We start from the raw sequence: 16,756 nt of genomic DNA on the forward strand, positions 1-16,756 counted from the left end.
CATCATTTTAGGCCCATAACATTAACTTTTGGCATATTTCTAACCTCAAAATACACCATATTGGATGCCACGCTGCACATTTGTTGTGTATTGAGTGTTTGTACGCTTTGTGGTCCCAAATAACCAAAATATCATGCATTATAATGCAAATACCATGCAGTTTAATGCAAATATTTTGAACATAATGTCTTCCTGTAGCTCACATAGTAGAGCAGGGTGGGTTTGATTCCCTAGGAAAGCAAGACGCTAGGGCTGCACAATATAACGTTTCAGCATCAATGTTGCAATGTTGAGTCTGGATTATAATTAATCATTTAATTTCGTGGCCTGTGACTTTGTGAGGATTTTAAATGTATTCAGGCCTAAGAAATTGTGCCGTTTGTTACTGAAGAATTAATAACATTTAAATTGTTCATAAAATGAAGATTATGCAGTATTTAACATTTGGTTATTCAATTATTGTGCACCTGAATACAGTTCAACAATCAAATGCTGTTTATTTCATTTGTATCTTTATTGAATGTATCTGTGCTTGTAGATTGTTTCTTATATTTTATGCATATGCACTCCCCTACAGAATCATCCCAAATCCAAATTCTTTCCAAATTTATTCGGCACATCTAGGAAAAATGTATTCCTATTGCAATATATATCGCAGAATAAAAAAGTATCGCAATGTTAGATTTTTTTTCCAATATCGTGCAGGCCTACAAGACACCTTCAATGCGCTGATACTGATATGCATCACCTGTTTTCACCAATGAATAATAGCAGCTTTTTCCCCCTCATGTTTATATCACGGACATAATATATACAGTTGAAGTCAGATTTATAAGACCCCTAAATTATTAGCCCCCTGTTTATTTCTGTTTAACGGAGAGATTTTTTCAACACATTTCTAAACATAATAGTTTTAATAACTCATTTCTAATAACTGATTTATTTTATCTTTGCCATGATGACAGTAAATAATATTTGACTAGATATTCTTCAAGACACTTCTATACAGCTTAAAGTGACATTTAAAGGCTTAACTAGGTTAGGTTAACTAGGCAGGTTCGTGTAATTAGGCAAGTTATTGTATAATGATGATTTGTTCTGTAGAATATCGGAAACAAATATAAAGGGGCTAATAATTTTGACCTTAAAATGTTTTAGTTTTTTTATTAAAAACTGCTTTTATTCAAGTCGAAATAAAACAAATAAGACTTTCTCCAGAAGAAAAAATATTATCAGACATACTATGAACATTTCCTCGCTCTGTTAAACATCATTTGGGAAATTCAAAGGGGGGCTATTAACAATTCTGACTTAAACTGTATATAATGCACCGAAAAAATCCAATAATGTTATAATTTTCCGTAAACAATCTTCGTGGCTGTATATGTAATCACTAAAATATAGAAATATGCACTGAAATGCAATTCTTTTTTCCCTTTCTTGCAAAACACTCCAACAGAGATGAGTGTCTGCACGCTTGGTGGTTTTATGATCCCAAATGTCGTCCATTTTAATGCAGATATTTTGTTCGTAAAGCCTTCTTGAAGCTCAGATGATAGAGCATGGTACTATGGCAAGGTTGTGAGTTCAGTTCCCCAGGAAAGCAAGACACCATCAATGAAATGCAAGTTGCTTTGGACAAAAGTGTTTGCCAAATAGATACATGTAAATAAATCAAACTGATATTATGCAACACCTATTCCTCCCAATACAAGCAATTGTCAATAAATTATATCAGCTTTTATTTCTCATGTACACAATATTAATTGAACGCGCAGTCAAGTAATGTTTAAATTTGAATGCAATCACAAAATACAAAAAATGTGTTTTTATGATCCCAAATAACCCAAAAAATCATACATTTTAATGAAAATATTTTATTAATTTGACATCCTGTAACTCAACTAGTAGAGCATGTTACTATGCTAAGGTTGTGGGTTCGATTCCCCAGAAAAGCAAGTTGCTTTTGGACAAAAGTGTCTGCCAAATGCATAAATATAAATTAATCTTAATGCCATATTGATATTATCCCCTATTTTCACCAATACAAGCAATTGTTAATAAATCATATCCGCTTTTTTTTCTCATGAACACAATATTATCGAATAATGTTACAATTTTAATGTAACCATAATATTAAAAATTGTGTTTTTATGATCCCAAATAACCAAAATATCATGCATTTTAATGCATTTTATTAATTTGACATCCTGTAACAAAATAGTAGAGTATATGCCAAGGTTGTGGGTTCGATTCCCCAAAAAAGCAAGCTGCTTTTGGACAAATGGAGTGTCTGCCAAATGGAGTGTCTGCCAAATGGATAAATGTAAAATATCTTAATGCCATATTCATATTATGCATCACCTATTTACCCCCAATACAGGCAATTGTCAATAAATAAAATCTTTTTTTCTTACGTTTATCCCATGGACACAATATATTTGAACGCACATTCAAAGTGTAATAATGTTACAATTTTAAGTCCCCAACCATTACATTCATTGGCTTATATGTAAAACAAATCTACAAATATGCACTGTGGAATGCAATTGCTATTTCCCCTTCCAGCAAAACACTCCAAAAGGGTGTCACCACAATATCAAGGCTTTTCTCCATCTGAAGTACTAAAAGCACCTTCCTGCCAGTACATATATGGTGTACACTGCAATTTGAAGGGCATTATAGAAATCATTGAAGCACCTGGCTGTCAGACTGCGCTGCAAACGCAGAAACCCCGCCGCTGCAGCAGCTGCGTGCGCTATGCGCGTTAATGTAGGAGCGTCTATTTATGCGGGAGGCCGCGAGCGCTTCTCGATCCCGCACAAAATATGCGGATCAAACGCTCCCGTCGAGAGCCGTCGAAATTCCGCGACGATATTTGCCTAAAAGCCTAGAAAAGAGCGTGAGGGGGAAACCACGCAGCGATTCCCCCATGATGACCACGATGAGCACAAAGGAGAAGGCTCGTCCCGCACATCCCCGCACACCGAGGGCAAAAAACAACCACTTTCGCGGGACATTTAGCGAGTTTTCACGCACGGTCGAAGGGCTCCGGCGGACATGCGAGAATATTTACCTGCCGAGCGGCCGTCGATGTGGAGTCCCGATTCGCTTTTCCTGGATGATACCGTGTAGTCAGAGTCGGGCCGTCCGCTCTCTCTCGTCTCGTCGCTATTTAACTGAAGGTAGCAGAAAAAAGCGATTACAGAAACTGAAGCAGCCGGACCGCCTCTACGCGCGTTCTCGCCTTGGTCGTGCACGCGCCGCGCGTTCACTCTCGCGCTCGATCGTGTGTGTGAGTGTGAAATTGTTTCGCTATACTTGAGAGGGCAGATTTGTGTAACATTTCCCTCACAAACCTAGCATAAACGTCGAAGGAAGAGTCTTCATAACATAAACTGTAACGTCTTTGTCAACAACCACAACACATGCTGCTATAGTAACGGTAATTTCTATCAACATAACATAGTTACTGTTGTATGAATGGAGAGGTTCTTCTGATTAAGATAAAGGACAACTTTACAAACTGTGTTTATGTAGGCTACATTTATTTATGCCACATATTAATGTAAAGTCAAACGAATAAGCTTTTTTGGAGACTGTACCCAAATCGCTTACCATCCCAGCAGACACACAACATTAAAAGATGTAGTTTAGACTTAGGTCACCAGAGTCTAAGACGTGTTATTTTGATGAATAACTACGTGAAATGACGTTGGTATTTGGTTGATTTTTAGGTTGTGTGACCAAAATCCAACGTCAAGCCGACAACTTCAAATTGATGTCAAATAGACTGATATTTATTTATCAGGTATTGGCCACATCTGATAGACATCATGTTGGTAACGTCAACACAATGCCAAATTGTAACATCATTAGACATTAATATTTTATTGTTTTTAGGTTGTTGGGAAGTGACAAATGCAACATCTGTCTTTATCTTATTTGTTTTTATCTATGCTAACGCCCCATTCACACAGGGCGTCAACGCTTCCTATTCACTTTGAATGGGTGACGTCAGGCGTTGCCAAACTGCATTGTGGATCCGTCGGGCGCTACAGAAGTTGGGACTTGCTCAACTTTTCAAGCGCCGAAGGAAGCGTCAGCCAGTCAGATCACTGTATGCAAATACACCAGCTCAGACAGTAGCCTATTGCTGACTAATTTCATTGGCTGACGCTGCTATGACGATTGCGTCAGCCCCAACTTCACACACGCCCTCTGTCAAGCGTCGACGCTGACCCTGTGTGAATGGGTCGTAACTCTCTGTTCAGCCAAGATAATCACCAATACATCTGTCTGTCCTTTCATGCTATTTTCAACCCAGGCCCAATCTGAAAATGTACCCCTATATACATTTCTGGAGAGCGCCAAAAACGCCAAGTGGTGCTTACTGCAGAGCCACTTGGGCAGAGCTGATCTGCAGCAAGGGGGAGCTTGAGCTCCAGCTCCTCCTTCCTTGCAGTTCTTCTACGAGTGATGTCACTGGGGGTTGGGGTTAGGGGCGGAATGGGTGTACGCGGCCATCTCCCGGAAAACCCCCAGAAGGAGGGGGACAAGATGGCGGGCTGAACGCATGCGTTTTCACCGAGCAGCCTAGCGAAACTTCTAATTTATCTGTAGAATTCAAAATTTCTCATCTTCACCTACCTAAAACAACAATTAAACACCACAGGGGTGTTTTACATCGATAAAATGCCGAAATCTTCACAGCAGACTACCCACCCAAAGATATACATCACTTCAGTGAAGGACGCGGCCTCAGATCCAGAAATGGAGGTACAGACGGCTAAAACAGACAAACGGCGTGATGCATCCCATTTCACCCCGACCAAGGACAATGATAAAAAAAAGCTTAAACCTCATGATGAAGACATTACTAACGCAACTCTCTTGCAAGCCATAACATCACTGACAGCTCGTTTTGACGTACAAAATGAACAGTTAGAAGACATGGCGAATCAGATGCGAAAGAACAGCATCATGGTGGCAGAGATTTCTAAGGCGGTTGAATTCAATGCTGCTGAAATTAAAAATTGCAAAGAAAAATGTGCAGAAACGAGCAAATCACTCCTATATCTAACAACATCACACAAAGACCTGGCGAGCAGAACGTCAGAACTAGAGCGATATAAAAGGAGATGGAATCTCCGGATCAACGGGATGAAAGAGAAGCCCGAGGAGGACGCCCGTAAAGAAACGATTGCCATGATCGCTGAAATTGTTCCGCATTTGATTCATAAATTAGAAGACATTGTTGACACAGTGCACCGAGTTGGCAAGAAGGATCCAGGTAAACCCAGGCAAGTGATTGTGCAGTTCACAATGCGTAAATACAGGGACGAAATTTGGAGATCTACAAAAAATTCATCTGTGTGCCGCGACCACGGAGTTCGTTTCACGGAGGATATGACGAAGGAGGATCGGATGGCCCGCGCTGCGCTGTGGCCTTTAATCGATCAGGCGCGCATAGCAGGAAAGATAGCCTACTACCGTGGACCGTTTGGGTATATTGAAGGGAAACGCATTGACGCCGCATGATTGTGTAGTTGTCCTTTTATGGTAGGGCAGTTTGAAATATGACTGTTATGAAACGCTAGGCTGGGAGGTATGCTCTGTTGTGGTTATAACTGTTTGAGGTTTATACCACCCGTTCTGAGATTTCCTCTTTTGTGAACAAATTTCTGTTATTTTATTTCTTCTTTTGCTATATTTGTTATGTTTCCAGTTAAGTTCAAAATTTCTCTCATGTCACTTAACGTCAGGGGCATCCAAGATAAAGTCAAACGTAAAGCAATGTTCTTATTTTGTAAAAGTAATGGTTCTCAATGCATTTTTTTACAAGAGACACACTCAACTGTTTCAGATTCTTCGTTTTGGTCTAGTCAATGGGGAGATAAAGTTTTACTTAGCCATGGCTCCTCCCACTCGGCTGGTACTGCAATTTTATTTAATAACTGTCCAGGGAAAATAATTTCTGCTAAATATGACCCTAATGGACATTGGCTAGCAGTGGTGTTAGATATTGAGCACTTTTTTTTCATTCTGGTAAACGTATATGGTTACAATAATTCTAAATTGAATCAAAATCTATTGCAGGAAATATCCTGAGTAATTTCCGATTTAAAGAGATCATACCCTACAGAAAATATTGTTGTGGGTGGAGATTTTAATGTGGTACCAGATGAAACTTATGATAGATATCCTCCTAAAAGCACATCTTCTCTGCTAAATCCCTTGGTTTCCAATTTCTGTTCTAACCTTAAAATAATTGATGTCTGGAGATATCTTCATCCTAGCCTTAGGCAATTCTCATGGTTTAGACCCAATGCAGCTAGCAAATCAAGAATCGATTATTGGTTATTATCAGATAACTTACTTTTATTTGCTAAAGACTGTACAATGTCTGCAGCACCTTTAACAGACCACTGTTCCATTTCCTTAATAATACAAACAGTTCATACCTCATTAAAAACTAAGGGTTATTGGAAATTTAACTCTGATTTAATTAATAATGAAAAATTTTGTCTAAAAATAAGGGAGCTAATTCTAGATATTAAAAACAGTAACAATTTTAGTTCTAATAAAGCCAGATGGGAATTTCTGAAATATAAAATTCGTGAATTCTCTATTAATTATAGTAAAATACTTGCAAAAGTCAGGAAACAACAGGAACTTAATATTATTTACGAAATTAATAAATGTTGTAATGATAGTACATTAACTGAGTTAGAAAAGACAAAAATAATTTCTTTACAATTAGAACTTGACAACCTCTACATTAAAAAAGCTAAGGGTGCCTATATACGTTCTAAGGCTAAATGGATAGAAGAAGGTGAGAAAAGTACTTCTTATTTCTGTAGATTAGAAAAGAGACGACAACGGAATAACTCTATACTTTCTCTATTGATAAATGGCACAGAATGCTCAGACCCCACTATAATCAGGGAAAACGTTTTTAAATTCTACAGTGACTTGTATTCTTCCAACCTCTCTCATTCTGATTTAAATGAATTTTTTGATAAAATATTACCTAATATTCCCCATATCAACAACGAGTGGCGAGAAGGCTGTGAGGCCGATTTACTAATTGAAGAACTTGACTCTGCTGTTCAAAAGCTTAAATTGAATAAATCTCCTGGTCCTGACGGTCTCACCGCTAATTTTTATAAATTTTTCTGGAATGATATTAGATCATTACTATTTGATGCTTTCCGTGAATCTATTGAAGATGGATCTTTAGGTCCAAGTATGAACCAAGGTTTAATCACACTAATTCCAAAACCTGATAAAGACTTAAAATTGATTGATAACTTTCGCCCAATCACTTTACTCAACAGTGATTATAAAATTTTCACACACGCATATGTTAATAGATTAAAAAAAGATATTCATAATTTAATTAACGAATCCCAGTCTGGCTTTCTGAAAGGTAGGTCTATTCATAATAATATAAGGTTGGTGATGGACTTGGTAGAGTACTGTGACTTAATAGAGGATGATGGTTTTATCCTTTTTTTAGATTTTAAGAAAGCCTTTGACATGATTGAGCACACTTTCATTTTCAAGTCCTTAGAATTATTTGGCTTTGGTGAGAAATTTGTTAATATTATCAAAATGATTTATGGAAATATGAATAGTTCAGTATCTCTCCCTTCTGGCACTACGCATAGATTTCCGATTGGCCGTGGGATAAGGCAGGGATGCCCTTTGTCACCTTTTTTATTTATTTTAGCGGTAGACATGTTAGCCACAAAAATTAAATATGATAATTCAGTGGAGAAACTAAATATTTTCGGAAAAACAATAGGAATTAGTCAGTTAGCGGATGACACCACATTATTTTTAAAAAATAAAGACCAAATTTCTCCAGCTATCTCTTTAATTAGTTCTTTTTGTAAAGCATCTGGCCTCCAATTAAATTTAAACAAATGTGAACTTTTAGCTCTTCACCCTAGTCCAGACCTATCCCTGTATAACATCCCAGTTAAAGAAACTGTGAAATATTTAGGCATTTTGATCTCAAAAGATTCAAACACTAACATCAAAGAAAACTTTGAAAATAAAGTACATAAAGCTAATGGTATCCTGAATTGCTGGCTGCAGAGAGATATTTCAATTTTTGGACGAATTCTTCTATCCAAGGTTGAATATCTATCAAAACTAATTTATCCTGCTCAGGCTTTAGCTCCCTCTTCAGCAATCATAAAAACAAGTAACCAAAAAATGTATGACTTTATTTGGAGACACAAAACCCATTATATTAAAAAATCTGATATTATCAAATCGTATGAAGAAGGTGGTCTTAATATTATTGAGTTTGAAAGTATGAATACCATGTTAAAACTGAAATGGCTTCAAAGGTTTTTGAGTAATACTGAAAGTTTCTGGTACAATGTTCCTTGTGCCTTGTTTAACAAACTAGGTGGCATCCGATTTCTTCTTAGATGTGACTTTGATTTGCCTAAACTCCCAGTGAAGCTTTCAGCATTCCACCAACAAGTCTTGTTATCTTGGAAACTAGCGCACACACACAATTTTACACCACACAATACCCCTATCTGGAATAACAAGTATATTCTACACAGGAACAAATCCATTTTTTATGAAGAATGGTTAAATAAAAATATTTGGTCAGTGACAGACTTAATGGATGAAAGGGGCAATATTCTAGATTACAATACTTTCACTCTAAGACACGGATTTGCTTGTCATCCAAAGCAATTTTTCACTGTTATTAATGCTATACCCTCAGGCATAAAAATGTTAATGAAAAGTTACCTATCCTATTCCAAAATTACTCCAGCTCTTCCCTTATTATATATTGGTGAAATTGAATTTGATAATAAACTTTGCACTAATAAACATTTAAGACAAATTATTATCCAATCTTGTTTCCCTCATCAAGTATTAAGAAATAGGTTATTTCATTCAGTGGATAAAAACACTGTTAAATATTTTAGAACAACATATCTTAAATTTCCTATTCTCCCCAAGGTAAAAGAAGTACAATTTAAAATATTAAATGATATATACCCTTCTAATAGATTCTTACACCTAAAATTTAACTTAGAAAACTCACCATGCCATTTATGTAAACATCTCAGTGAAGACACAGAACACATATTTTTCTCTTGCAGCGCCATTCAATCATTTTGGGAAAAACTACAAGACTGGTTGACAATAAAAAATGTGAATGCTGAAGGTTTGACTTTTACATTACAAGACATACTATATGGAATTACTAAAGATTGCTCTACTTTGCACGATTTGATAAATATGATAATTCTGTTAGCCAAATATTTTATTCATAAATGTAGATACTTCAAAACACCTCCATTACTAATTGTATTTATAAAAGAACTTAAAATATTTTCAGATGCCCTGGTTAAAATGAAAACCAAAATTGCCTTAAAAATGTTCAATTTATTTGTAGAATATAACTTGCCATAGTTGATATATATGCTGTACTTATTTTTTATTTATTTATTTAATTTTTGCTTTTTACATTTACTCTTGGATTTATTTTACCTTGATTGTTTTTAGTATATTACATTTGTATCTTTGTATATTATTTTGTGTTGAGCCTTCCATATATGACACACAAGTTGTAAAGTTGAATCCCATTTTGTTGTATTTGGATTTTGTATTTTCAATAAAAAATAAAAAATATAAAAAAAAAAAAAAAAAAAAAAAGAATGGGTGTACGCATTAAAACAGCTTACAGGAGGAGGAGCGAGAGCTCCCCCTCGCTGGAGCTCAAATGGCTCTGCAGCGAGCAGCGTCTCAAATACGCCCCAGGAGGTACTTTTTTTTGCAGTTTTTGTTTTTGCGAATCCACCGGAGGCCGCTGTGTACAATTTTTCAGTGCCATTCGTGCCTGCTGTTCTCTTGTAAATCCACCAGAGGCCGCTGTCGACTGACTGACCGATGATCGACTGACCCACCCTTCTCCTTCCCTAAACCCAACCAATAGTGTTTTCAAAAGCACCAAGTCTGCCGACATACATGGCGAGCCATTGTACCAACTGGTAACAGCTGGAAAACCATCCACACGAAGGTAAGCGGTTAGCTGCTAGTGCGAAAAGGACTAGCATCATAACGCCCTGTAGCGTTAGTTTTAAAGACAAAATGCAGCCATGCATACCTCTGGCTACATCATTCGCGATCTCCAGAAATGTATATAGGGCTATGTTTTCAGAATGAGCCTGTATTGGTTAATTCATTGGTCCATTTTAATTTAATGCTGTGATTTTGGCCTCTTTGTGTTTGCAGGGTTTTAAATGCTTAAGATAAAGCTGAAAAACATCAATCCAGGAGGGAAACAAACCAGTCCTCAACAAGCCACCATCTAAACGGTATTAACATCTTGACGGCAGCATTAGAGCAAACCTTATGATCTTGTTCCTCATTATGATTTGAGAAGATCTTAAGAGCCTTTAGTGAAATCAAGACTGTGCATGGTCAAATTGTTAGTTGATGTTAATAATAAATTAGCTAATGTTATCAAGCACAGCGTTTGATTTTAATAAAGCATTAGTAAATAAAGCATTGTTTTTTATGTTAGTAAATGCATTAACTGCGTCTCCCGTATTGTGAAGCATTATCAAATCTTCTTTAAAGTTGTTGAACAATGTTCTTAACAATGCTAATGATTATTAACAAAAGTTAAGTTTTGATATATTTACAGTATAGGCTAAAGTTTTACAAAATGTCTTCATGGAGCATGATCTTTACTTAATATTCAAAAGATTTTTAATAAAGTATGAATAATTTTGAATATTCAATCTATTTTTTGTGAATTGCTAAAAACATTTGTGGTTCAGAGTACATAACTACAAAATATTACATTTTGATATATCTACAGTAGGCAAAACTTTTACGAAATGTCATGGAGCATGATCTTTACATATATAAATAAATGATTTTTAATAAAATATTAATTTTGATTATTCAATGTATTTTTTGTTGATTGCTAAAAAAACACTCGCCCAACATACGATTTTTCTTTTTGTTTTGGGGTTCATGCCATATTACTAAAAAATAAATATTGATATATTTACTTTAGGCAAAACCTTTACAGAATGGCATGGATATATACACACTACCGGTCAAAAGTTTGGGGTCTAAATGCTTTTTAAATGTTTTAAAATAAGCTTCTCCTGCTCACCAAAGCTGCATTTATTTAATCAAAAATACAGTGCAAATTGTAAAATTGTGAAACGTTATTGCACTATAAAATAACTGTTCAAAAGTAGTTTATCATTTAATTTAATCATTTATTCCAGGGATTTGATGATGAATTTTCAGCTTCATTACTCCAGTATTCAGAGTCATATGATGCTTCAGAAACACTCCAATATTTATTATTATTATTCAGAATCAGAATCAGTTTTATTGCCAAGTGTGCTACACACACACAAGGAATTTGTTTTGGCTACAGAAGCTTCCAGTGTACATAAAGTGACAAGTGACAACACAAAATAAATCTGAAAAAAAAAAAAAATAAAAATGATAAACATTAAACCGATGCGGTTAGTCAAGAAACCTGGATGTTGAGTTGTATGTACAGATTTGTTATAACTATACAGATTATAAGGTGCTGTGTACAAGTGTGTATGAGAAAGTATTGCACATATTAATTGCACAGTAGGGGGATATTTAACTGTTCATAAGGTAGACAGCCTGAGGAAAGAAACTTTTCCTGTGTCTGGCTGTTTTTGTGCTTGGTGCTCTGAAGCGCCGACCAGACGGTAACAGTTCGAACAGGTAGTGTGCTGGGTGTGAGGCGTCCAGAGTGATTTTGCGAGCCCTTATACTCACTCTGGAAGTGGAAGTGAATAAAATATTATTATTATTATTATTATTACTATTATTATTAATTGCAAAAGTAATAATGACTGGGCTAATAATTTTATTTGAAAATACACACAATAAGTAATAAATAAATATTTAATGAATAGGTTTTTAACTATGTAACATGTTTTTTTTACATTTATTAAATGCCGCCTTGATGAACAGAATAATTTTCTTTAAAAAAAAAAAAACATGAAGAAAAAAAAAAAAAAAAAACTGACCCCAAACTTTTGACCGGTAGTGTATATACAGTATGCAAATCTTTATGAAATGAACCTTAGGTAATATCAAATACCATATAATACAAATAAGGGACTTCAATATTCAAATGATTCGCTAACACTTTACCAAAAGGTTGTATTAGTAAATGTTAGTTAATGCGAACAACACATTTATTACAGTATTTGTTCATGTTAGTTATTGAAAATACAGTTGTTCAACGTTAGTTCATGTTAACTCAGTGCATTAACTAATGGTAACAAGCAAGGATTTGGATGCTAATAATGCATTAGTAAATGTTGAACTATGATTAATAAATGCTGTACAAGTATTGTTCATTATTAGTTCATGTTAGTACATTAATGAAACATTATTGTAAAGTGTGACCAATGATGTTTAAAAAAGGGTTCAGGGTTGCATATATATGTCACTCTCTGTTACTGAATAGCTAGGATTCCATTTTTGCTACATTGCGACTAAATCAATTTCAAACGGCTGTATTTCTAGATGATTACATAATAATGACCTGCAGCATGTGAAATGACTGTATTTACAGTGTGCTTTTCATGGCTGGAGCCACTTGAGGCCTGTTGAATGATGAAATTGGGTCTCGCTCTGCTGCTCGATGGCTTTGTGTTGCTCAGAGGATCAGCATGATAATACGGGAGGACGGCGGCGCTGCAGAATGAAGGAGCTCCGGGCTCAACACTTCCTCTCTCACACCCGCTCAGGGCTGAAGGTCAGGGCCACACTCTGTGCTGAGTGTCTTTGTCATGTTAATGGAGGGTGTAAACGTTAGACACAGCGACTCCCCTTCGTCTCCTCCTTCAGCTCTCATTCACTCATCCAGACCATCGCCTTCACTGCATATAGGGCTGCACAATATTGGAAAAATGTAACATTGCCATATTTAGTATTACTGCGATTTATATATATATATATATTTATTTATTTATTTATTTATTTATATATTTATATATTTATTTATATATATTTATATTTATATTTATTTATATATTTATATTTATTTATTTATATATATATATATATATATATATATATATATATATATATATATATATATATATATATATATATATATATATATATATATATTGCGATATGAAAACAAGTTCACACCAGACGGCTTGAATAGCTCTATTTGGGAAAAAAAAATCTTGACTTTAGATCAATTGGAATGGTTTTGTAAGGGTGTGAATCATTTATAAACAATAATAAACAAATCGCAAACAAGAATAATTACAACGGAGCAAAGAAAAATAGTAAAAGAAACAATACCTTGTTTTCCAGAGAGTCGAGCAGTATTAAGCTGCAGAAATTGAATAATGAAGTGTAAAATAACACTGTATAGTCATAATTGTATTAATAATTCTGTAGAATTCGTCATTAATGTTACAAATATTGTACATTTTTGTGCCTGAATTCTTTTTAACACCTTTAAAACACATGCAAATGCTAAAGTTTCAATCCGTTATGGTTATACTTTGTAATGACTGCACAAATCTCATGTATTCTCAATTGTTGTGCTGATCAACTATAATCCAGACTCAACATTTCATATTCAGCGATGTGAATATTGCTGACATACACACTGCAAAATCGATGCTGAAACGATATATTGTGCAGCCTGTACACACCTAACCCTTCTGTTTTCAGAATTCTGTATTGAGCATGTTCTTGATGTACAAGCGGACGCACACATTGGAATCTTTTTGGCTCTAGACTTGCGCTCTCATTCACTTCAACTTGATTTTTAGACGTCAAAAACTATTTTGCTGTTAATAGCTGTTTGCTATTTTGCTGCTTGATATTGTAAACTGATATTTTCTTATTGTATTAGTCTACTTTTTATGTATAGTCATTTGGGCGGTGTGATATGGGCAAAAGAAACCTGTCGCCATTTCTTGAACAATATTGTGATTTTTGATTTTAATCACGATTTTGTCCCAGACAGACTGAAGTTTACAGTGTGAATCTGAAGCATATTTCAAAAGAAAAACAATTAGATCTTTATCGAAGACCTATAACATGTCTCGAAAACAGATATAAAATAAAAATCACCTAATAAAATAAAAATCACCTAATAAAGCTGTAACAAATTGTCTCTAAAACAGACCTATGGCAAAACAAATGTGTGTGTATGTAAGCGTGCAGAGCTGTCAAACTCAAGTAAGGGTTAGAAAAATGTAAAATGGAGCTTTTCAGAATGCCGCACCACAAGTCACGTAACAAGAACTGACCGATCAGCTTCATACTTTGTCTGAGGTAACCAAAATGTGTATATTCCATACAAACACAAGACACCCGAACACCAAGTGCTTTTTTGGCACCCTGTCCTTCTCTGCTGAACTCATCACCCCTGTATACGCAGGCTATTCAGTCTCCTGTTCTCACGCTCTGTTTAGGTGTACTGCGCTATGATGGGTTTAAATACTATACTGGGGGAAAATCGTGCTGTAAGGCGAATTAGAAATCGCGCATGTCCAAATCGTGATATCGATAGAATTTCAGTTAATCGCACAGCCCTAATAGTCATGAACACATTATTTGTAGAGCAAGTAGTTTGACCAGTTTCTGCCATTTATTGTTCCTGGTCATTTCTTCCATAGTCGACTGAATCCGAAGTTCTTAATTATAAAATCGAGTGCACTTCAGCATTGCAGACTAAAGTCAATACACCATTTGTCCTTTGGGTCAAAAATTACCCAACCCAAGCTCTTTGCGGATATGTACCCAGGTCTACATTTTTGGGGACAACAAAATACGTAACTGAAGGTACATCTGCTCGCAGTTTTTATTTTTGCAAATCCACCAGAGGCCGTTGTGTACGCTTTTTCAGAACTTAAATTACTCTTGTGTGTCCTCTTTTCGCATAAATCCATCAGAGAGCACAATATATACTTCAGCTGACCAGGCCAGCTTGCTGACTGACTGACTGATTGACCCACTCACCCCCTTCCCCAAACCCAGCCGATTGTGTTTTCACATGCTATGTAGAAAAAAGTCAGAATCAGAATCAGTTTTATTGTCAAGTGTGCTACACACACACAAGGAATTTGTGTTGGCTACAGAAGCTTCCAGTGTACATAAAGTGACAAGTGACAACACAAAATAAATATGAAAAAAAAAACAAAGACGATAAACATTAAACAGATGTGGTTAGTCAAGAAACCTGGATGTTGAGTTGTATGTACAGATTGTTTTAAATATACAGATTATAAGGTGCTGTGTACAAATGCGAATGGAGAAAGTATTGCATTGTATTTTGATATAAGGTGCTGTGTACAAGTGCGTATGAGAAAGTATTGCACAGTTATTGCACAGTAGGGGAATATTTAACTGTTCATAAGGTAGACAGCCTGAGGAAAGAAACTTTTCCTGTGTCTGGCTGTTTTTGTGCTTGGTGCTCTGAAGCGCCGACCAGACGGTAACAGTTCGAACAGGTAGTGTGCTGGGTGTGAGGCATCCAGAGTGATTTTGCGAGCCCTTTTACTCACTCTGGAAGAGTACAGTTCTTGAAGTGTAGGAAGGGTAGTGCCAGTGATTCATTCAGCAGTTTGGACTATTCGCTGTAGTCTACGGAGGTCGGTTTTGGCAGCTGAGCCGAACCAGATGGTGAAAGTTTCATTTCATCACGTTTTCAGCCTGTTGTTTGTTTGTTTATTTTTGCTTTTGTTTTGTTTGGTTTCTGGAACTGTTCTTTACACGGTCGCTGGGTCGAGCCTCGGCTGAGTCAGTTGGCATTTCTGTGTGGAATTTGCATGTTCTCACTGTGTTGGCCTGGGTTTCCTCCGGGTGCTCCGGTTTCCCCCATGCACAGTCCAATCCAAAGACATGTGCTACAGGTGAATTGGGTAAGCAAAATTGTCCGTAGTGCATGTGTGTGAATGTGTGTATGGATGTTTCCCAGTGATGGGTTACAGCTGAAATGGCATCTGCTACGTAAAACATATGCTTGATAAGTTGGCAATTCATTCCGCTGTAGCGACCCCTGATTAATAAAGGGACTGAGCGAATGAATAAATGAATGAAATAAAAAGACTAAAATTCCTTTTTTTGGGGGTGGGAGATTAAACGTAAACTATATATTTTTTCGTTTATTGTGATTCATGCTTTTATATATTTATTATTATTTAATTTTTTATATATATTTTATATTTATTTATTTATTTATATATAAGTGACTTTTATAAACATTTTTAATAGTTTAAAGTGATATAAAATATAAATATTTTTAGTAGTGTTGTTAAAAAGTGGTTAAAAACAAAACAGCAGTGTTTGCACAATCTACTATTAGTTTGTTTGATCATGCCGCCTTTGCTTTTGCCTTACAGTAATTTTATGTAAAGAATTATAATGTTGTGTATATGTTCAATTCAATTAATCTGTATTTCTATAGCGCTTTTACAATGTAGATTGTGTCAAAGCAGCTTCACATAGAAGATTATACATTCATATATGTATCTTATTTTCATTTTGTCAAGCCTCCCGTGGACAGGTGATGAGAATTAGCAAGTCTGCTAAAACGCGTAATTCAGTTCAATTCAGATCGCGTTTTTACAATGTAGATTGTGTCAAAGCAGCTTCACATAGAAGATCATAGTAAATTGAAACAGTGTAAGTGCAGTTGTCAGAGTTGAAGTTCAGTTCAGTGTGGTCT

General features: G+C 35.7%; 1 protein-coding gene across 1 annotated transcript in view; it reads right to left on the reverse strand.

Moving 5' to 3' along the window:
* ube2e2 (ubiquitin-conjugating enzyme E2E 2) overlaps positions 1-3,227 on the reverse strand; it is a 55,244-nt gene extending 52,017 nt beyond the window's left edge. The window contains exon 1 of the mRNA XM_056475710.1: positions 3,077-3,227. The gene's annotated coding sequence lies outside the window, so the exon portion shown is untranslated. The remainder of the gene's footprint in view (positions 1-3,076) is intronic.
* Between the last annotated feature and the right edge of the window lie 13,529 nt (positions 3,228-16,756).

Source organism: Danio aesculapii, chromosome 16 (assembly GCF_903798145.1).
Source record: "Danio aesculapii chromosome 16, fDanAes4.1, whole genome shotgun sequence".
Taxonomy (NCBI): Eukaryota; Metazoa; Chordata; class Actinopteri; order Cypriniformes; family Danionidae; genus Danio; species Danio aesculapii.